General features: G+C 42.9%; 1 long non-coding RNA gene across 3 annotated transcripts in view; it reads right to left on the bottom strand.

Annotated features, from left to right (window-relative positions):
* The window catches only part of LOC117016745 (uncharacterized), a 73,163-nt gene extending 56,053 nt beyond the window's left edge, over positions 1-17,110 (bottom strand). For 2 of the 3 annotated variants that reach the window (XR_004421953.1, XR_004421955.1), the window contains exons 1-3: positions 15,864-17,110; positions 14,690-15,340; positions 2,367-2,482 (exon numbers count right to left, since the gene is read on the bottom strand). This is a non-coding gene — a long non-coding RNA (uncharacterized LOC117016745). The remainder of the gene's footprint in view (positions 1-2,366; positions 2,483-14,689; positions 15,341-15,863) is intronic. The other variant, XR_004421954.1, reaches the window with a different exon arrangement.
* Positions 17,111-24,236: the final 7,126 nt, after the last annotated feature.

Raw genomic sequence — 24,236 nt, 5'->3', positions numbered from 1 at the left:
AGGAAAGACACTGGAAGTGGCTTGGGTAGGCCTGCAAGTTGAGTGGGGTGGGGTCTCAGGGCATCACCAGGGTAGGGTGTATAGTTTTAGCCAGGTTGATGGAGATTCAGATAGGTTGGTCACCTAAGTGTGTACCCTGGCAGTGGGGAGGGCTCAACAAAGGAACAAAATGGTGCCTGCCCCGACAGAGCTACCAGTCCAGCCCTCACCCTGAAGCCAAATGACACCGTTCCTCCCCATATGTCCCTGGTGCTTTTCCAGCTACTGCCCCAATGCTGAGTGAGTTCGTCAGCACGTCCTGGCATGAGCCCTTTAAGAGGACCAAATGGGACTCCAGTTGCCCCCCGTCTCCCTTAACCACAATTTCTGCTGGTTTTCACAGCCAGAAGTTATGGGGACTTCTCTTCCTGGCACTGGAACCCTGGGCTGGGGACCATGGTGTGGGGCTGGGACCCCTTACTCCTCGGGGTGGGAGGACCTCCGTAGCCTAGTCCCTCCCGATTTTTAATCACCACACATGGGTGTGGGACCAGTCCTTCTGCATCTCCGTCCCTCCTACCAGTCTCAGTGTTGCTTCTTCTGTATATCCTTAGTTACAGGGCTTCTGTTCAGCTAGACTTCAGACGATTCTCAATGACGGTTTTTCTGTAGTTTAGTTGTAAATTTTGATGTGGTTGTGAAAGGAGGCGAGTACAGCATTGCCTACTCTACCACCTTGCCCAAAACTCCTTTAACTACAATATTTTAAAACATTCAGATATCAGCAGGCACTTATGAGTGACGTGGTTTATAAAATAATTGATTTTGACACCTTGGACTTAGGTTGCATCAGTTACCAGAACTGGGCTGACAGAGTCATGTTCAGGGAGCTTCAGGTTCATCAGTGTGTGTGTGTCCTCAAAGAGGTCACCGAACCTCCTAGGCACTTTTCAAATTTCTCAAATCAAACTTTTCCAATCGTGGAGGTTATAAGTCCTTCAAATTAACAACAAAACTACCTTGTATCAACTGATCTACATAGTGATACACATAATGACAAACATGAAGCAAATAGTAATAAAGGCAAATTTTACCAGTGTGTGCCAACAATTCAGGTCAAATAAAGTAAGAAAGAAAAATACTATTATGTAAAGTTAGGATAGCAAATTTAGAGATGGGGGTTGTTTGGGGATTGTGTGTTTGTTCCATTAATCTCACTTTGTCTCTTTTTCAGGTCTACAAAAACAAATGTGATTCATCTTCTACCCATAAGTGACCAGCCTCACTTTCTGATAAGAAGCAAGAGCTACAGAGCCGTGGGGCTGCCACCCTAGCTTGCAACATCTTAGCTTTGGAAGTGATTTAATTTCTGAGCCTTGGTTTCCATATTTGTAACAAAGGAATAATATCACCTATTTTTGTGGGGACTGAATGAGATGTCAACTGTGTAGAATACTGCCGACACACTGAGGCTGGGACAGAGCTGGCACAGGTAGAGCTGAAGGACGAGGGATCATCAAGTTCCCTACAGAGAAAGACTTGTGACACTGAGGAACAATGTCACAGAATCCTTGTCAGGCAGGGCCCCAAAGGAGGTGCAGCTAAGGGAAGAATATCACCAAACCTAGCGGGTGCTGAAAATCAGGGAAGGTCTTCGCTAGACCCCTTGTTAGAATGCCAAGCAGTGGTGTAGTTGCCCTTAGCATTAAGGACAGAAAGTACCTTTATGGCCAAATATGAAACTTAGAAGGGCAAAGTTAAGGGCAAAGTCTGTTAAGGGCAAAGCTAACAAATGAGGTCAAAATAGAACACAAACAATCCCCACCCAGCTGCTGTGACTGCAGCACAAATAGGGTTTTGGGATCAATAAGCGGGAGCTTTGAAATCACCAGCTGTGGGAGGAGGGGAGGCGTAGAGGGAGAAGCCCACCAAGGGGGCTGCAAGGTCTGGGCGAGCAGACAGACCCTGGGTTCTGCTGGGCCAGACGCGGCTCTCTGGCAGAACACGAACAGTACACCCCGTGAGCAAGTGAAAGAAGGACCACAAGGTGCCTGAAAAGAACACTTCACCTTTCCCGCTTACCGCATAGTTGTTGAATTAAAGGGAACTGTTGTGCGTGAGTATCACCTCCCTGGATGACACAGGGGACAGGTCCACGGCGCAGACCAGTAGGGACACCACACTCACAGTGCAGAGGATCGCCCCACTGTCCTGATCCCCTTGGCAACATTCTAATAAAAACTCTTGTTTTTTGTTCTTGTACACAAACTGTGAAAATCAACAAATTATCTCAAAATCCAACACATGTGATTTACACCAATTCCTACATTAAAAAATAATAATGTGGAACAAATAAGAGGAAAACTGTGGTCAAGCTCTAACCTCACCCTTGGCTGGTGGCTGGCATTCATGTCCCCAGGAGAAGGGAGTCCATTTTCTTGATTCCCTGCAGTCCAGCCCCCGGCCTGCCTGCAGTTCAGAGAAGTCCAGGCCGTGCTGCCACCTGCAGGCAAAACGAGGAAAAACACAATTATGGCTCAAATCGCCCACCTGAAGCCCAAAAGCCTGGGCCTGTTCTCAGGCAGCTGTAAGACCTACGTGGAAGAGTCAGGAGAACTCAGTTCTGTGTTTGGGATCCCACCACAGAGCTGCGACAGGCATAGTCAGTAAAAACTCTAAACTGGCAAGGGCTCAAGTATTTCTGAACAACTGCAGCAAACTCTTACAGCAGACCCACCATGTGCCAGACACTTATTTACTCTAACATTTGGGAACTCATTTAATCCTCACATGAACAGGTGAATATTTTAGGTCTCTGACTCTTTTCCTGATGATTGAGTTAGGTTGGATCATTAAAATGAAGAACTTGGGGCCGGCCCGGTGGCTCAGGCGGTTAGAGCTCCATGCTCCTAACTCCGAAGGCCGCCGGTTAGATTCCCACATGGGCCAGTGGGCTCTCAACCACAAGGCTGCCGGTTCAATTCCTCGAGTCCTGCAAGGGATGGTGGGTTCTGCCCCCTGCAACTAAGATTGAACACGGCACCTTGAGCTGAGCTGCCGCTGAGCTCCCGAATGGCTCAGTTGGTTGGAGTGCATCCTCTCAACCACAAGGTTGCCGGTTCGACTCCCGCAAGGGATGGTGGGCTGCGCCCCCTGCAACTAGCAACGGCAACTGGACCTGGAGCTTAGCTGTGCCCTCCACAACTAAGACTGAAAGGACAACAACTTGAAGCTGAACGGCACCCTCCACAACTAAGATTGAAAGGACAACAATTTGACTTGGAAAAGAGTCCTGGAAGTACACACTGTTCCCCAATAAAGTCCTGTTCCCCCTCCCCAATAAAATCTTTATTTAAAAAAAAAAAATGAAGAACTTGCTAAAACCTGATTTCAGAGAGGGGTCAGGTATGAAACTGCGAGATTGTGAGCATCCTACAGACCATTCATTACCGACATATTTATCAAGTGCCTCTAAGACCTGGGAATAGGGACATGAGCCCACAAGAGCCCACATGTCCCTGCTCTCGTGGAGCTTCCATTTTGGTGGAGGGAGACACCAGAAGAGATGGTAAATGCTGTGCAGAGAAAAAGCAGGATAAAGGCGACAGAGAGTGATGACAATACTGTTAATATCATTCAATTATTCATTTGTTCCCAGGTTTCCCAAGTACTTGCTAACCACCTACCGCAAGCCAAGCACTGTGCTAGGATGCAATGACGGGTGAAAAATAGACTGGTCTCTGCCTGCATGGAGTGCTTACACAGCAGAGGACATATTCATGAAGTGATCCCCTAAATAAATGCAAAGCTGTTAAGCTGTAGTATGTGTGATAGCAGAATGGCGCAGATCCCTCTGAGGGCATCCCACCAACACCTGACTTTGTGTGGAGCCTCAGGAAGGCCTGGGATGGAGTGCGGGGGGAAGTATCCTGCAGAAAGCACACTGTGTGCAAAGGCTGGATCATGAACAGTACGCCAGAGATGGAATGGAGAGAGAGGAGGCAGGAGGAGGTGGAGAAGGGATCTGGGCAGCCCTTCCCTGCGAGGCAATCCCAGCGACCGGAAGTCTTTATCCTCTGCTAACCGAAGCACCACACAAGGGTCTTAAGCAGAAGAGGGATGTGGCTGGATGAGTGTGGTTTTAAAAGATTACACTATGTGGCCAGCTGAATAATGGCCCCTCCTAAGATGTTGATGTCTGAATCCCTGGGAGCTGTGAATATGGACTTTGCAGACGTGATTAAATTAAAGATCTTCAGATGAGATTATCCAGGTGAGGCCGATGTACTCACAAGTGTCTTTAAGAGGGTGGAAGGCAGAGGGAGATTTGACTACAGCAGAGTGTCAGAGTGATGCAGTGTGAGAAAGCCTTGTTGGTTTTAAACATGAGGAAGCAGCCATGAGCCAAAGAATGCAGGAAGCCTCTAGAAGCCAGAAAAGCCTTCTTTGTGGTAATTTGTTACAGCAGCAATAGGAGACTGATCACACACTAGCATCTGTGAATTAACAGACTAGAGGTACGGGGAAGGGGAGGCAGGGGCCAGTCAGAGGTCTTTGTGTTATCCAGGCAAGAGATGTGCGAGCTTGAACAACAGCGGTGGCTGGCCGTGGGCGTGGAGAGGATTTGAAGGACTCCAGGAGAGGAGGAGTCAGCCAGTGAGAGTTCTTGCTGCAACCTGGCAGATATTAGTGGAATGCCACAGCAGGCCTCTTTCAGGCTCAGGGTCTGGCTGGCTCCCCCTGGGCAGAGCTTGAACAACAGCGGCGGCATCCTTGGTAGAAGGAGGAAGCTCGCACCAGGGCTGTAAGACCACTCCTCTACTCACTTCGCAGGGACCTGCCAAACCCATTCCCACAAAGGAGTCCAGAGGTTTCCAGGAACAAGCTCTAAGAAGTAACAGCCAGGGAATTTGTACTAGGCAAAAGGTAGCAATCGTTCATGCCAAGCATTAGGCCTTGCAGTGAACATTTTTTTGTTCCAAACAAAGAGATTTCGTAATTCTAGAAATGAGGCGTCCACATTTAAATACGCATATCTCCAACCCAGGTGATGTATAACCACAATTATACCCAACATGTAGAAATTTCATTGTCAGTAGAATAATGCAGAAATTAAAGAAAGAAAATAAATGAAAAACTAGCAGACCCCCTCTCAGCATCTACTCCATTCCTATTTAATGATACAGACCTACTGAGAAAGTGGGATCCTTATTTGGTCCTGCCTAATAGGGCTGTTGAGAAGAAAAGACAATAAAAATAATTCCAAAGAATTTTAGATATATTCTCCCTATTTCACTCCAAAAGTGTAAATATACAGCCACCGAGACCAAGTGCTTTGGAGTGTACTGAGGGGTGACAAGGAAGTTTTGGGGCACTACTCCCCCAACCCACCCGCAAGTGGCTTTGCAAAGGCCTCAAACCTAACTGGATTCTAGGAGCATATAAGGACCCAGAGTGCCTGCAGATGGCAAAATACTATGTGGTCCTGTTAGGGTTGGAACAGGTTAAGTAAAAAATATGTATGTAGGGCCAGCCCAGTGGCTCAGGCGGTTAGAGCTCCATGCTCCTAACTCCGAAGGCCGCCGGTTCGATTCCCACATGGGCCAGTGGGCTCTCAACCACAAGGCTGCCGGTTCAATTCCTCGACTCCCTCCAGGGATGGTGGGCTCCACCCCCTGCAACTAAGATTGAACACGGCACCTTGAGCTGAGCTGCCGCTGAGCTCCCGGATGGCTCAGTTGGTTGGAGCGCATCCTCTCAACCACAAGGTTGCCGGTTCGACTCCCGCAAGGGATGGTGGGCTGCGCCCCCTGCAACTAGCAACAGCAACTGGACCTGGAGCTGAGCTGCGCCGTCCACAACTAAGACTGAAAGGACAACAACTTGAAGCTGAACGGCACCCTCCACAGCTAAGATTGAAAGGATAACAACTTCACTTGGAAAAAAGTCCTGGAAGTACACACTGTTCCCCAATAAAGTCCTGTACCCCTTCCCCAATAAAAAAAAAAATCTTTAAAAAAAAATATGTATGTACATATTATTTTTCTGGTGACAAAAGTAACATATGTTTGCTATTGGAAAACACAAAATCTCCTGTAGTCCCAACCATCCAGAGATAATTTATTTGGAAATATTTTCTTCCAATATTTTTTCCAATAATTTTAGTGTGTGTGGGTGTGTGCAAGTGTGCGTGCGTATCTCTATATCTACATCAATATCCATACTTTCTTTTTAACAATATTAGGATATTGTGTATATTTTCTTTTACAACCAGCTTTGTTTTATCTAGCAGTATATAATTTTTCCATGTCATTAAATATACGTTTTTAATAGTTGGCAGTATTCCAAAATAAAAAGGTATCAAAATCGCTTAACCAATTCCTTATTGTTGGACAACGGGGTGGTTTCTAACTTTATGACAGCAGAAGTCACACTGGGAGGAACAGCCTCATATATAAGAACGACCTAATTTCAAATCTGTGTCTGAAGTTCTGGTAATTCCCTAGGGTCTGGTTTTGTACACTTCAGTCATCTACACATCACCATTACTACCTCGTCATAATTATATCCCATCTGTACCATACTTAACATTTCTCTTTAAATCAACTCATTTTTGCCCTTAAGTAAACGTGTTTTAAAAGCAAACCTTATTTACTATTGTAAATAGAAAACCAGCATCATATATCATAAATGAAGGCAACTGTGAAAATAAATACAATGGAAAACAAGAAAGCGTGGTGAAAATATAGTTGAGACACTGCTATCCCTTGGCTCATTCTTTTATATCAAAAGGGAGATTAGGAAGGTTTAGAGAGGTGTTAAAGACATACTAGCACCAAGATGAGATTTTTCTGCTTCCCTTGATCAGAAGGCTGAAAAGGAATTGAGCAGGAGAACTTCTCTCCATGTAAGTCAAGGTTAAACAATGTCGCAAATGTGTTCCACCTACAATTACCCTGAACCAGCTGAAATAACCTCACACGGGAAGCATGTCTTACATATACTCCGGGAAGTAGAATTACTGGGATAAAAGGTATGGACACTTTAAAAAGCTTTTGGTAAACACCAGCCAAGTTAGTATGACCATAGTTTTACTACGAGAGTGCCCATTTTACTTCACCCTCAAATGCTAAGGATAAACAAAAATGTTAAAATGTTAAGCTTTTTATTGTAAGATACTCAGCAGCTGAATTTTCAAAGCTATTTTCATACTTCTCTAGCCAATTTCTGACCCTGAGGCAGGGCCATTATATGAACCTTCAGTTAGTGGTAAGTTTATACAAACTGACATTGCACTTGGTTTAACCAAGCTAAAGTAAACTCAGTAAAACATGAGGAAGTGACTGTAGCATTTGCAAATATTTCAGGATGTTTTTGTGCCAGCAAAGGTCAAATGAGGATCAGAATAGCATGGATTCCAAAGTATACTTTTGAGAAATCAGAGACCCAGGGAGGCATTACTCGTGAGACACAAATCACTACAAATTTTCAGTAAGTCAATAAAAACTCTAAAAGAAACACCTGTTTAAGCCTTCCGATCCTGGTGTGATAGGCAATTGCATAAATAGGTTATAGATTAATGCAATTGTTAAGAAAAGATTTCTAAAATAGAAGAAAAGTATTTAGCCAAGTCATCCTAGGTTCTCTACAAAGTTCCCCAAATCTTCAAAGTCTACTGACATTCAAGGAACATCGCCTGTTTGTTAACCACCCAGGCAGAGTTATGAATCAGAGTGCCATGTGTCTCATCTTCCTACACAGGTCTGCTGGTTCTAATAAAAGGTTGAGGGGAAAAAAGATTTCTAAAATAGAAAAAGAAGACTGTATTTTGAAGCATGAAGAATTAATAACAATAGGAAGCTTTCAGATTATTTCAATAATTCCTAGGCAGATACCCATGTGTGCATGTGCCTGTGGGGGAAAGTTGTGGGGAGGAGAAGATAATTAAAAACATGCTAAAAGTTTCTTAAGTTTGGAAGGAAGTTAGAGATTCAGATTAATTTTTGGCATTTATGGGAAAATATAAGTTTATCTGTGCTTAAGAATTTAATGAGGGCTCCTACTAGGCTACAGAATTCCAAGTCACTAAATAAAAAGGAAGGAAAGAAGGAATGGGAACAAAGACACCTTGATGAATCCAGAAAACGTCATAAGAAAAAAAGAATTCATGATAAATATGTGGGAAAACAAGATGGAAGAAATAAGGCTACACTTATCAGTGATCAAAATAAATGTGAATGAATTAAATTTCACTATCAAAAATCCAAGACTTTAAATGCCCAGTAATGGAAAATAGATAAATAAATTATGATATTCCATTTTAATGGATGTGTGTGTATATGTGTACACCACAGAAAAAGGATCATGCCTCACATAGTTTAGAAAATTGTAGGAAAATGCATAAGCAGAGAAAAGGACCCAGAAAAACCCACCAATTTGGTTACGGTGGTTGCCTATAGAGTGGGAATATAGGAGACAAGAATGGACTTTCCTATCTCACTTTATGAGTGTCTACATTGTTTGAATCTATTATAAGTGGCACGTAACCAGAAAAACAAGGTGAAATGAAATAATAAATATAAGGGAAGAATCAATGAAATAGAGAATATAGAGAACAAAAAATAAAGGTGGCTAACAAAACCCAAAGTGCTTCTTTGAAAATAGACAAACCTCTAGGGAAACTGATCAAGAATAACTGACAGAAAATGGGGGGCGGGGAGGACGACAGAAAAGAGGAAATTACAAATATAGTAGACATTTTTAAACTTATAAAAGAATCATGTAAATAACTATATGACAATACATTTGGAAAACGTAGATGGAATAATAAACTTGTAGAAAATTTGCCAAAATTGGCACAAAATGATAGAAAATGTGAATTTAAGAAAATTAAATCATTTTAAAAACTTCTTCCCCATAAAGTCTCAGGTCCAGAAGATTTTACAAGTGCATTTTACCAACTTCCAAGGTACAGACAATCTAATCTCTATCTTAAATATGTTGCTTAAGAAAATAAAAAAAAAGAAAACAAAAACATTGCCCAACTTAAGGTTTCTATAATTTTGAAATTTGGAATATGGACTGTTCAAAAAATGAAAAATACAAGCCAGTTTCACTTATAAACATGGGTACAAAACACCTAAATAAAATATTATCTAATCAAATCCAAATATGTATTGAGAATACATTATGATAATGTAATAAAAAATAGTTCAAAGTCAGAAAATCTTTCAGTGTGCACATATATCACTACATGACTGCATTATGGAAAAGGTTAACACTGCTCACCATCTCTCTGTTCTCCTTTGCCTGCTGGGAACACCATTACACTTCTCAACCATCTTACAATTAGATGGGACCATGTGGTTAGTCCTTGCCCATAGACTGCCAGTAGAAGTGATATTTGTCATCTCTGGCCAACATAGAGGATTTGTTGAAGGACTCAGAGGTCCCAGCAGATGGGGAAGCAACTGGCTAGAAAGAGCCTGGGTTCCTGAACGACTAAGTGAAGAAAATCCCACTACCTCACCAACACAGTTGGACTGTGTCATGAGTGATAAATAAATAGCTGTATTGATTTAAGCCATTGAAATGTTGCAGTTGTTACAATAGCTAACATTATATACCCTAATAAAGTGTGGAAAATTGGGGTGGGTGAATCACATGATCATCTCACCAGGTAGGAAAGAACATTTGACAAAGTTCAACGACTAATTCATAATTTAAAAAAATAATTTAAAAAGCAACTCTTAGAAAAGTAGAATTAGGATACCAAACCCCCATCTTCCCCACCACCTTTTCTTCATAACTTAATTACTCATTGGTTTAGCCACCACATTTTGTTATTAAATTTTTCATTAGAAAGTAATACATGGGATTTTATTTATTTTCCCTGGTACTCAGATCCTAAAAAAAGGGACTTCCTTTGCTCGATAAAGGCTACCATCTACAAACATATAGCTAATGTCATACTTAATAAGCTATTCTCTTCAAGGAATGGAACAAAACAAGGATGCCTGCTTCCACCACTACCATGTGATACAATTATAGAGACAGTAGCTACTATGAGGAGCTATTAAAAGGAAAACAAATATAAAATTGAAAGGAAAGAGACAAGTTGTCAGTGTTTGCAACTAGTATTATTATTTATATAGAACTCTCAAGGGAATCCACAGAAAAACTACTACAATGGATAAGAATTCAGAAAGGTAGCTGGATATGAGCCCAACCTAAAAACAATCAATTGCATTTCTCCACACCAGTAGTAACAAACCCTCATCCAAAAAGAGAGCCAGAAAATGTGAAACAGAGTAACAGGCAACAATGTAACAAAATAGTAATATTTTTTAATCTAGGAATTACTTACAATATTACTTACAATAGTAATATTATTGAATCTAGGAATTATCTTAATAAAGAATGCAAAAGAGCCCTGTGGAGAAATTTTTAAAACTCAATTAAAGTACATAAAAGAAAGCATGAATAAATGCAGAGATAGACCAAATTCATGGGTGAGATAACTTGACATTGAAAGGTATCAGTTTTTCCCAGATCAATCTATGATTTCAATTAAATTCCAATCAAAATTTCAGGGCTTTTTGCAAACTTTCCAAACAGATTTTAAAATGTTTTCAGGAGAACAAGTCCATGACGAGCTAAAAAGAGCTTGAAAAAGAAGACGAAAAAATATATATTAAGACATATCACAGAGCCATACTAATAAAAATAAAATCCAATTGGATTAAAGATGTAAATGTAGAAGAAACAATAAAGTCAGTAGGAGAAAATACAGAACTTTTTTTTTTTTTTTTACAATCTTCAGGTAGGCAAGGATTTCTTAAATAAGGCACAAATACCACAAACTAAAAGGAGAAAAATGATGGGCACGACAATATAAAATTTAAGGATTTATGTTTAAAAAAGAGAAGTAGACCATAAACCTAAATATAGGAGTTAAAATTATAAAGCTCTTAGATGATAACATAGGAGTGACTTATTCATGACCTTGGGTTAGGCAAAGGTTTTTTAGATATGACACCAAAAGCACAAAAAATGAAAGAGAAGATTGATCAGTTGGATTGCAACAAATTTTTTTTTGCTTCAAAGAATACCATCAAGAAAGTGAAGACACTCACAGAAAGGGAGGAAACTATTTGCTACTCATCGATCTGATAAAGCATATTATCAAAAATATATAAAGAATTCTTACAACTCATTAATAAATGACAATCCAATTTAAAAAATAGATCTAAACAAACATTTCTCCAGAAAATATATACAAAGGACTAGCAAGTGCATGAAAAGATGTTCAACATTAACAATCAGGGAAATACAAATCAAAACCACCGTGAGCTACAATTTCACGCCTGCTAAGATGACTATGATCAAAAAGACAGACAAGTGTTGGTGAGGATGTAGAGAAATTGGAACCCTCATGCCCTACTGGTAGGACTATAAAGTGTGGCAGCTGCATTGGAAAACAGTCTGGAAGCTCCTTAAAAGTTTAAAAAGAGATACCACATGATCCAGCAGTTCCACTTCTAGGTATATACCCAAGAGAAATGAAAATATATGTTCACACAAAAACTTGTACATGAATGCTCATGGACGCATTATTCATAACAACTAAAAAGTAAAAACAACGTACATGTCCATCAACTGATGAATGAATAAACAAAATGCTGTATATCCATGTCATGAAACACGATTGGGCAATAAAAAGAAACAAACTACTGATATGATACATGCTATAATGTGGATAAACCTCCCAAACATTATGCTAAGTGAGGAAGCCAGTCACAACAAACCACATATTGTGTAATCCCATTTATATGAAATGTCCAGAAATAAGCAAGAATATTGACTCAGAAAGAAGATTAGGGGCCGGCCCCGTGGCTCAGGCGGTTAGCGCTCCATGCTCCTCACTCCGAAGGCTGCCGGCTCAATTCCCACATGGGCCAGTAGGCTCTCAACCACAAGGTTGCCAGTTCAATTCCTCGACTCCCGCAAGGGATGGTGGGCTGCGCCCCCTGCAACTAGGAATGGCAACTGAACCTGGAGCTGAGCTGCGCCGTCCACAACTAAGACTGAAAGGACAACAACTTGACTTGGAAAAAAGTCCTGGAAGTACACACTGCTCCCCAATAAAGTCCTGCTCCCCTTCCCCAATTAAATCTTTAAAAAAAGAAAAAGAAAGAAAGTAGATTCGTGCTTGCCTAGGGCTTGGGAGGGGCATGTTGAAGGATCCTGGAGAGTGACTGCTAATGGAGTAATAAAAATGTTCTAAAATTAGATTATGGTGATAGTTACACTCTCTCTAAATATACTGCAAACCACTGAATTGTATACTTTAAACAGGTGAATGTTATGGTTTGTAAATTATATCTCAATAAAGCTATGAATAATAAAAAGGAGACCATAAATGAGGTTAATAGATGGGTGACAAGATGAGGGGAAGATTTACAACATCTACATTTAACAAAGGATTAACATTTTAATGTCTCAGGACATCAATATATAAGGAGTAAAATGCAAACCAGATAGAAAAATATCAGAAACCTAAAAAAGAAAAGAAGGGCAAATGAGATGGCGAGGCAATTCACCAATGGCAAAACAATATGATGAGATGCTCAATTAAACAGAAATGGAGTACTGCTTTAATCTATCAGATTGACAAAAATTAGTAAATTAGATAATAGCAAGTGCTGACAGATGTTGGGAAAGGGACTCTTCATGTACTCCTGGTGGGCAGAAACTGATAAAGCCATTCTGCAGCAAAGTAGCCATTTTTAGAAAAAGATACAATGCAAATATCCTACAACCAAAAATCTCCTATATCTATCTATCTATCTATCTATCTATCTATCTATCTATCTATCATCTACAATCTATCTATCTATCTACCATCTATTTATTTATCTGTCTATCTCAGAGAAATTCTTTCACGAGACCACATGGAGATACCGACAGAATGTTTGGTGCAGCATTGTTTATGGAAGCAAGGAGTTAAGAGGCCACCCAATGTCTAGTCTCAGGAGACGGTTAAGTACTCGTGGTGTACACTTTTGATAGAAAACTATGCAACAGCCAGGAGTAATGAACTAGACTTACATATAGCAAAGTGGTTTGACTCAAAAATACAATGCTGAGGGAAACAAAAACAGTATGAGATTTATAGCACACTGTTATTTATTTATATAAGTACAACAAAAGCAAAACATGGCCTATCTTTCAAAGAAACACATTTTTAAAGAAGTTTAATGAAAAGTAGTTTGCAAGAACAAACAAATACGTCTGAGTTTGTGGGGCAGGAGGTGGGGGGGGGGAGGAGGGTGAGGACAGATAAAGGAAGGATAAGGGAGGAAATAACAAAACAAAACGAAAGAGTGACTGTAAAGGGATCAAAGATAATAGTGTGCCACGAACTAAGGAGTATGAGCAATTCAATTCTGCATGCCCGAGATCCTAAGGAAAATAAATAAAACCCCAGGAATTACTTTCTAGGGAAACACGTAATAACAAAGGGCATCACATGCTAGTGGCTAAACCAATGAATAATAAAGCTACGGAGAAGAAAGGTCCTGGGGAAGACATGGGCTTGCTTGGTCTTCGGCTGAGTCATTCAGTTTTCAGGAATATGAAAGCAAGAACCTGGGGTGGTGAAAATGTGGAGGATGGTTTCACCTATACCATCCCTTCCTCCTACTGGCAAACAGAAGGTTAAGAGTATGGGGGTGTAAAAAATTTTTTCCTCCCACCTTTCTAAATTCTCCTGACTGGATTAATAATCAAATTAACATGAGACAGATTAACAGGAGAAAATGTCCAAATTTATTACGTACGGGGGTTGCATAAGAATATGAGACACGAAGCACATTGGGCAGTTGATGCTTATGTGCCATTCTGGACTAAGGAGAGGGAGGCAGGGGTCTAGACTTTCAAAAGGAAAGTAGGCAATTCACAGGTAGTAGAGAAAGAGCAAACCTGTAGTAAACAAATTCTTGCTGAGCCACCCAGAAACAATGGGAGTCCAGCAAACAGGCTTTGCTAGATCTCTCCCAGTCTGCCACACTTAATTCCTATGCTAAGGTGAATATACTTAGGTAAATATTCAATTCCCTTCCTGAAGCAGGTTTTTTCTGAATTCCTTTAGGCAAGTAAGGATCAAAGGTTCTTTCTGGGGCTGCCGGTTGGCTCAGTTGGTTAGAGCACAGTGCTCATAACACCCAGGTCACGGGTTCAATTCCCACATGGGCCGGTGAACTGTGCCCTCCACAACTAGACTGAAAACAATGACTTGACTTGGAGCTGAGCTGTGCCCTCCACAGCTAGGCTGAAAAAAAACAAACAACTACAAAAAAACAATGACTTGACTTGGAGCTGATGGGTCTTGGAAAAACACACTCTTCCCCAATAAAAAAAATTTTAAAAAAGGTTCTTTCTGAGTCTTTTGTTTCTTAAAAATAACCCGCTTAACATCAAGGTCCCAAAAGGCGTATTTTGGTGGCGTGGCAAATGTTGGTCCCCCTCAAAAAGAAAGGGAGAGAACCATCCATGATAGTTTAAATGTAGTTAACAGAGGGAGAGAGAAGGACATTAGGGAACTTGGGGGAAAAAGGAATAGCTCAGTGAAGGTTAGTCACAAAAGCAAAGAATCTGATTTTGTGGCTCATGATAAAGGCAGTATTTTCTAAAAGCAATGAATACTCACCACCCTTCTGGGGCGGGACAGAGCGGGGACTCCAGGTTTTAAAAATTAGGGTGTTGAGTCATCTTTTGTCAAATTCAGATGGCTATTTTCAAAGTTAAGATCATTCCAGTTTTGTTTCAGTAATGGGTGTTATGATCAGATCCATGTGATTTGGCTGAATTCCTTTCTTTTGAGACAAAAGTTGAGTAGAAGAGGGTTCTTGGTATTGGCTACAAAAACACGGTCACTCAAATTAAGTCAAGTGTTTGCAGATTTCGTCACTTTCAACACTTAGTGCCTCCTCTCACGTATGCTTGTTCCACACAACTGGTCTTGTGGGCAACTGGCATACATCTTCTCTTGCCAGGGTGTGGGTAATACCCCAAGGGCAGGGGCTGTCTCCACAGCCTTGAGGTGGCGCCCAATTCTCGCATACCACGAAGGAGCTCGGTAGATTGGACCAAGGGCAAAGATCGGGGCGCTCATCTTTCACCCTTCTGCTGGCGGACGCAGTGGACAGAAAGTTCCCTGGTCTGGGAAAGACTGGGTCCCAGAGTGCACCCATGCCTGGCCATTTCTGCCAGCCTTGAGGGTTGGGGTCCTGCAGAGTGAGTCTTCAAACGGGCAGGGCCTTGGGGAGAGGCTGCATCCTGGCCTAGCTGCTCTCCAAGCCTGCAACAAAAAGCGGGGAGCTGACAGACGCATGGAGGGCCCCGCAGGGGCGCCCAAGCGCACCCGATCTTAAAAACAGCAGAAAGCCAAACTGCACGAGGGATGGGGCCCAGTGGGGAGGAGGAGGGGTCTGATAGGTAAGAATGGTAAATTATGAGCTCCTTCTTCCCCACTGAGCTCAGGTGAGGCACTCTGCACCCGTCCATCCCACTTCAATTTTATGAAAACCGGGTTGGGGAAATGGGGTTCGGTGTTCTACAGAAAGGAAACGTGTGGTGGGAGCGGTGGCTGACTTGCCATGGTCCCACCTCGACCTCAGGAGGCCAGATCTTTGGCTCGTTTGTCGGATCTCCCCCAGGTCTTCCAGCGGGCCTGGAGGCTCCAGCCGACCGCGTTTCAGGCCCTTCCAGCCCCGAGGCAGAGCCCCCGGCCCGCCGGCCCGCGTCGAACGGCCGCCTGGCGCCCCGCCCGCCCGGTCCGCAAGGAGGAGCCCGCGAGGCGGCCGCGAAGGGGCTGCGCTTACCTCGCCCGGCGCTGGCTGCGGCCGGGGTTCCAGGCTCCAGGCTCCAGGCTCCAGGCTCCAGACCCGCCGCGGCCGCACTCTGCGCCCCTCGCCCCGACGGCAGCTTCGCCAGTCCTGGCCACGGCCACTTTCATTTTCCTCAACTATATCGGCAGGAAAGCGAAAGCGAAAACCGCCGAGAGGCGGGCCCGGTCCAGAGCGCGCAGTGAGCACCGCGAGCGGGCCGGCAGCCAGAGGCGGGGGCTCGGGGCTGCGCGGGGCCGGCCAAGCGGTGTTGGTGCTGGAGCCCCGTCCACCCGAGAGGCCGGGGCTGGGCAGCAGGCTGGGCGGCCGGGCAGCAAGCGGACAGGCCCGCACGCCTCCGTCTGTCGGGATGCTTCCCCAGGCCCTGACTGCTGGAGCCCCTTCGTGGGTTTCTGGCCTGGCAGCTGAGGGGTACCGGTTGGAAGTGCTGAGCGAACTGGGGCAGGTTTGGCTCGCAGACCCAGGGGTCAGCCTGGCTCCCAAGCGCAGGCACGGGGCGCTGGTCCCTCTGCCAAACTGCGCAGCAGCACTTCTAAAAGCCTCATTGTGGCATAAGGTACCAGGCTCTTCATCCTGGATCAGCGGAGAAATCAAAAGTCAATGGTATTAGTGAAATGGGGGACCCTTCCTTTGGTAAGAAAAACTGGAACAGCAAGCTTAAGGTTTGGGCTTCCTGGTCTAAATGGTGCCCATCAGTACCCAAGGATTTAGACTCCAGGGTTCAAGCCCTGGCTCTGCCACTTACTGGTTCTGTGACTTGTAGCAAAATATTTACTCCCTGAGCCTTAGTTTCTTCCCCTGTAGGAAGGGGATAATGACCATACCTACCTCAGCGTTGTAGGAATTAAATGAAACCAGGTAAGGGAGAAAATACTTGGTATTTTCTATTAGGCTCTGTCTAGGTCAGTTCTTTGAGGGCAATGACCAAATCATTGTTTTTCTGGATGCTTGATAGACATTCTTTAATGGTCAACTGATAGAATTGGAGGTCTCCGTGATAACAGGATAGTTTTCAAAGTGTGGATTGTGTTATTTTGACTTGGTGGAGGGCGGGTGAGCGGGCATGGCACTGCAGTCTTTTTCAAAGTCACCACACACTTTGCCTGACAATTAGCCCCTGTAAGTACGCCACTGTACCAAGTTTTTGTTAGAGCATCGCTATAAAGTTGGAGGATGTCCCTACAGCTCTGTCCAGCATCGGTCTCAGATCTGAAAATATTTTTGTAAGCATTCCTACTTGGAAAACATTGGCAAGACTCCATGCTTGCAAACACAATTTGCCATGTATTTGTTTGTTTGTATTTGTCATAGAGCAGTCTGATAACTGGAACAGAAAAATAAATAAACTGCTTAGTCTGCCGGAGTCACTTTGGTTTGCCTGCTGTAATTTGGGGATGTTTCCTGCGTGATGGAGGCTTGACGACAGGGCTTTCTTGGTGTCCTCGTTATATTTGCCTCAAGAGCAGGTGGGGAAGTGTGGCAGGCCAAACGATGGCCTGGGAAGAACGAAAGCCCATGTTTCCCTGCTAGGGGATGATGTTCTTGGTCTGCATATGAAGGAAAAAGACAAAAAACCAAGGCACGCCTTGGAGACTCTTGCTTGTTATAAACCAAGAATTCTTGACTCCATGAGAGTAAAGTAGAGCTAAATCTGCTTACTCATAAAAAGTATGTCTGGGAGATGAGGATCAGGAAAAGAGAGGTAGAGATACAAGAAGATAAAGATAAATCCTAGTTACCTGTTACAGGTGTTAATGCACGTGAGCGGAGACGTGCCAGGAGGCGAGGGCTAGTCTGAAGTCTGTCATCTTGGTGATTCCCCAAGATCCACATTCCATCCTCGACCTTGTGGAATCAAAAATTTCATCTTTTCAGTGTTCCAGCGTTGGTTAAAAATCAATGTTATATAAAATCAGAATACCAACTTAATGATTTTGTAAGCTCTATTTGCTAGCCTTTATGCTAAGTGCATTACATACATTGCTTTATTTAATTCTCCCTATAATCATGTGGTGTATTGTGACTTTTGTTTTTCAGTTGTGGGAAAAAGATGAGGGAAATCCTCAAGGTCACACAGTTAGTATGTATGTCATTGGTAAAGGCAGGGTTCAAATAAAGGCCATCTGATTCCAACACCTGGAGCTTAACCTTTCCTGCTAGAAGCAGAAAGGTCAGGAACACCAGACTCTTGAGGTTGTCTGATGAGTCCACTCTCTTCTTGTAACTGTGTAATTTGTAGCCTAATTGTCAGAAGCGGTCTCTGTGAGCTTGGAATCAGAATCAGAAGAGTGAATTATCTGGCTTAAACGTTGAATGAGATCAGCCTTGGACAGCCTCCACATGAAAGGCCAAACGACTGCTGGGAGAACTGGTCACTCATGTCCACTGGCCTGGCTGGCCCTTCCTCTTGAGATGATGCCTGGTGGACACTTCTTCTTGCCCAGGCTCTCTTTATTATGCTACCTGGGCTGCCCCTCCTCAGTTGAACATGTTTCTTTTTTAGATGGACTTTGTATCCCAACTCTTTGGAGGAAACTCACTTTCTTTTCCTTCCCACCTTCCCTGGCCTCCTTACTCTAGAATAAAATCTTGTGCAATAGCAACTTCTGCAATAAGCGCTTTATCCATGCTGTAATGCTCATTAATGAAGACCCAAAAATTCAAGTCCAAGGCCATCCCTCAAAGATTTTACCAGGGGGGAGTGGAAGGGTGGATCATGCAACGCAGCTGGAGAACAATATAAATAGAAAGAAAGATAGAATTCACTGGTTTGAAAACACCTGGTGTGGATTCAAAAAAAAGGAAAAAACTCAAAATACCTTTTAGATACTTCATAGATATTTTGTGACAACTACAAAATGCAGGCACTCTGCTAATGCTGGGGATTCAGTAAGGAGCAAAAATAGACATGTTCTCTACCCTCAGGAGACACACTTTACTGAGGTAGTCAGACAATGCATGATCAATCAAGTATAGAATACTATCCTAGATGCTACAAAGTGTATTTAATTCTATGAGAGGGAATAACAAAGGATTTGAACTCGTCTGGGGGTAAGAGAAGGCTTCCCTGAAGGAGTATTGTTTGAATTGGGAGCTAAGGAATGAGGATTAGTTAACTGGATGAAGAGGCATGGGGTTGGAAAAACAGCATGTGCTAAGGTCCTGGGGCAAGAAAGAACTTGGAGCATTTGGGGACCTGGAAGCAGGCTGGATTTGAACCATTACTTATCTGATGCCCAAATGTTAAATGGAGCAGAGAGAGTCCAAAGGAAGCTGGAAAGTAAGGCAAATGCCATAACAGGTAGGGCCTTGAAGGCCATGCTAAGGACTTAGGTCTTTATCCTGTGCGCACTGATGTTGTTTAAGCAGGGGGTTATATTATCTCACTTGTGTTTTGAAAAGACTGCTCTGTCTGCTGTGGGGCAAATGGATTGAAACATAGTCACCAGTTGGGAACAAGATGATGGTGGTCATGGTGGAGGAGATGAAGAGAAATGGACAAATGAAAGAGATATTTAGGAGGTAAAGTGGTCAGAAACGTGGTGATGGATTGGGTCTTAGAGATAAGGAAGAAGGAGATAGCAAGCACGACTCCCAGGCTCCAGAATTGGATGAATGATTGTGGCAGCCACGTAGGTACTCGGATCTGTCTTCTACAAGAAACACAGCCAGCTGCTGCTGCTGCACCTTCAGCTCTGCTGCAGGGTTCACAGAAGGCCCCGCACTCCCTGGCTGCTCCCAGCCAATGAATGAGCACAGCAGGAGTATCAGAGCCAGGCCATTTCTGCCCAAGGTGAGACTCCTCCGACAGGTAATCTGGGCTCTAGGGCTTCCCATCAGTGTGGCCAACACTTTCTCAGAGCCGCTTGGCATCTTCTGCAGGACTCATACTGACACAATGATGCCCTTCATTGAGCTGGAGAATCTTGGAAAAGGACCAGGTTTTGGAGGGCTTTGAGTCTGCACATGTTGGGTGACGTGTCAGGTGGGCAGGGAACTTCCATATCCACTTTTCCAATTCATAAGACATGTTTGTGGTTTGTTACTAAACTATCAACTATGTCTTCTGTGCGAGTTACTGTCTGGTCTTCTTTGTGAAATGCTTGTTCCATGGATAATCCCAAAACTTCTGTTTAGAAGTCAATACTAGAACTGTTTGCCTCTAGCAAAATACGACTTACCAATAGCAAAAATATCCTTTAACTTCCTTATGGAGGAGTCAAAAGTCAGAAAATAGAAAAAGAGTGAGCAATTGTTCTTGAACAATCGAAGGTAGATAATTTTGCTTTGGGGGCCCTGGCTTTCTGGGAAAAAGGAGTAGACTTTTTTATAAACGTTCCTGAAGGAAAGCATTTACATATTTGGCAACACAGATGGAAATTTCTGTTACTCCATGGGAAAAAGAAGCTAGCACTCCAAAAGGCACTCTTGCTCTGATGTGTGTCCCCGAGCAATGTGCCTTTAGAGAGCTGGGTGGCACGATGACCCCGTCACAGAGATTGCAGTCATGAGCAGCCTGTCTGAGTGAATCACTGGTGAGAGGGCAGAGCTGTTCTGGTCCAACATTGGTTCATCCTATCGAAGCAGACGTGAACAAAATCATGACTGCTACGTGAATATTTGCACACTGAGCTCTCTCATAGGGCAAACATTTTCTTCACTAATCGCAGACCCCAGGCTGTACGCACCCATCTCGCCATGAAATGTGGAGGCTGGAAGTAGGTGAGTTTACATGTTTTGTTACCTGCTTTCAGTAAGCCAGAAACCATTAGTCTGGACTAAAAATAGAAAGTAGGTGTGGGCACCATGAGGTATGTTTTTCCTGAGGGCCCTGACTCTCATTGAAGAATGAATGCGTAAATGTATTTGTTAAAATTTAAAAAAAACAAAAACAAAATGTAAAGTGAATTTACTTCTTAAGTACCTTAAGGATAGGAGACCTGTCTTTTCACCCAAAGGTAGCTATAATTTCCCTCACAGAAGCAAACAGACTATGAGAAGGACTAATTTTTTGTAGAGTCGATAATTACGTAAAGGAGCAGGTGGAATAGCAATATTGCAATATTATTACTGTCAGTACCAATTTAGTACTGCTAAGCACTTTATATGCATGATCTAATTTAATCCTTATAAAAATCCTGTGAGATAGGTCATCTGTTTTACAGGTGAGGAAACTGAGTCTCAGAAAGGTGAACTGATTTGCCCCGACTTACAGAGCTAGTCAGTGGAGAAGCGGGACTGCATGGACCACACATCTGCTCCTGGTGTGGGCACTTAGCCAGTAAACTATCGTGCCTCTCAGGAAGAGAGTGTGCTTGAGGTGAACCTTGAACATGCGTAGAACTGGGATAATGAGAGACGAAGGAGGACAATGGTTGGATGGAGCCAGCAGTGTCAAGGAGAAATACAAAACTGGAAGTGTGTCATATCAGGAGCTAGATTACATTACAAATGTAGGTTGAGGGGCAGCTAGATGGCTCAGTTGGTTAGAGCGCGAGCTCTTAACAGCAAGGTTGCCGGTTCAGGTCCCACATGGGATGGTGGGCTGTGCCCCCTGCAACCAAGATTGACAACCACAACTGGACTTGGAGCTGAGCTGCGCCCTCCACAACTAGATTGAAGGACAACGACTTGGAGCTGATGGGCCCTGGAAAATACACACTGTTCCCCAATATTCTCTAATAAAAATTATTTTAAAAATTAATTATTGTGGTAAACTATACATTATACAAAATTTACCATTTTAGGTGTATATGAGGTCGGACAGTTAAGTTTCGCGAACTCATCCTAGAAAAAGTGCTACATACCTCATTGCTGAACATCACTATGGTTACCTTTGAAGTACTCCCCTTGGGAAGCTATGCACTGACACCAGCGCCTAGTCCACCCTTCAAAGCAATTTTGGAACTCTTTTTCTGGAATGGCCATCAGAGCTGTCATCGTATTACCCTTGATGTCTTGAATGTCATCAAAATGTCTTCCTTTCAATATTTCCTTTATCTTTGGGTAAAGAAAGAAGTCACTAGGGGGCAGATCACGTGAGTAGGAGGGTGTTCCAATACAGTTACTTGTTTACTGGCTAAAAACTCCCTCACAGACAGTGCCATGTGAGCTGGTGCATTGTCATGATGCAAGAGCCATGAATTGTTGGTGAAAAGTTCAGGTTGTCTAATTTTTTCACGCAGCCTTTTCAGCATTTCCAAATAGTAAACTTGGTTAACTGTTTGTCCAGTTGGTACAAATCCATAATGAGTAATCCCTCTGATATTAAAAAAAAAAAAGGTTAGCAACATCATTGCAACAAGCTTGTGAACTTAATTGTCAGATCTCGTAATAAGGAGTTAATAGTAAAAACATATAGAATTCCTATTACTCAACAATAAAAAAAGTAAAAACGGGCAAAAAGACTCAAGTGGATATTTCTTCAAAGAAGATATACAAATGGACAATAAGCACATGAAAAGATGTGCTAATCATTAGGGAAATGCAAATCAAAACCACAATAAGATACCACTTCACACTCATTTTGATGGCTGTTAAATATATACATATATATATGAAAAACAGAAAATAACACGTATTTGTGAGGATGTGGAGAAGTTGGATCCCTTGTGCATTGCTAATCGGAATGTAAACTGGGACAGCTGCTATGGAAAATAGTAAGGCATTTCCTCAAAAGAATCAGACAGAATTACCATATGATCCAGCAATTCCACTTCTAGGTATATATACAAACAAATTGAAAGCAGAGACTCAAACATATTTGTACACCTATGTTCAATGCATTATATAAAATAGACAAAGGTGGAAACAACGCAAGTCTCCATCAACGGATGAATGAATAAACAAACTGGTACACGAGTATATAATTTGCAAATACTGATACCACTGCATGCATTTAGCATTTTATCCTTGATGTGTAGAGTATATGTCCATACATCCTCTACACATCCATGAAGAGTTTCTGATGTGAGACTTCTTCTGAGGTAAAAAGAGTCAGGTGACTCTTTTTGGCTGCGGCCCTCTGGCTGGCCCAACAGAAACATGACGTTCCAGCATCGCTGGCAGCTTCTTGCACAACTGTCCTTGAGATGAGGCTCCTTCTTCCCAAGGTGAGACCTTGTGGGGTGAGACTGCCTGGGACTCCAGGAAGACACATGATTTCCACTGAGATACCTTTGATTCTGTCATCCTGGGAATCCTCTATCAAGCTCATCAGATTTTTACGAAGATCAAATGAGATAACATGTCTTTTCCAAAGTGCTTTTGCTATAGCACTGACACACAGTGTAAGGTATTGCTAAAGATATATTACATTAAGCCTCTTTCTGTCAGCCTAGAAGCCCTCTAGGAACAGGAACTAAATGAAACGGGAATGATTTGTTGCGTTACTAACCGAACAGGGCCCTCTGCCAACTCATTCACCATCACTTAGACTAGGTGTTAAGCTGAATATTCTCTTTGGCAAACATCGGCCCTTCAGGAGGCTGTTCAGGGAACTCTGATGGAGACAGGAACTAGCTGCTAAGCATAGGGAAAGATTAGAGGGTAAACTTTGATCTGTAGTAGAAAATATTTTTTCGTATTTTTAATCTGAATTGTTCCTCCACCTCCTTTGCTTTGCCCTTCGTATTTCTATGGATACCCTGGCTTTTAATTCTCACAGTGTTAATTGAGCAGCTCACCACTCACCAACTATTCCTGGGACTACAGATTATGCTTGCCTCTCTTCCTAAGAGGAGATCCCTGGTCAGGGCAACTTGGTCAGTCATCCAGGCATGGGTCTGATGGAAACAAGCCACAGGAGTCCAGCAGGCCCAGACAGAGGCCTTGGATTTCCCGATACTTGGCTCAGTCCAGGGAGTAGTGACTTGGCTCTTGTCCCCACAGTAAGAGCTCCGAGCATTTAGGTAATTGTGGTTTTTTGCTCCCAGGAAGCCACAAATCACTGAAATCAGTGACACGGAGTATAAGAGAGAACACTCAGAGACTCTTCATTCATGCAAGAGGAGAAAGGACAGGCAGGACCATAATTCATATTCTGGAGTCAATGCACAGTCAGTTAATCAGGAACCAGCCCAGGACCAGGTTTGAGGAGAGTAGAAAAGCCAACAGGCACAGAAGACAAGCTTCCTTGCTTCCCACCTAAGTTTGATGCTGCTTGTTTAGTTATGCAACATGCTTTTTGAGTTATCTATCTAACACTGGAGCTTTTTACCCAGATCTATCCACGCATTCTAGCTCAATTTGCCGTTTGACACATATATACAGAGAGTGCCAAAAAAATGTATACGCATTTTAAGAAAGGAAAAAACTGTATCCAAATTGTAATACTCCATACATACCACT

The sequence above is a fragment of the Rhinolophus ferrumequinum genome, chromosome 24 (assembly GCF_004115265.2).
Source record: "Rhinolophus ferrumequinum isolate MPI-CBG mRhiFer1 chromosome 24, mRhiFer1_v1.p, whole genome shotgun sequence".
NCBI lineage: Eukaryota > Metazoa > Chordata > Mammalia > Chiroptera > Rhinolophidae > Rhinolophus > Rhinolophus ferrumequinum.
Note: the sequence above shows the minus strand (reverse complement) of the source record. Positions and strands in the feature narration are given on the sequence as shown.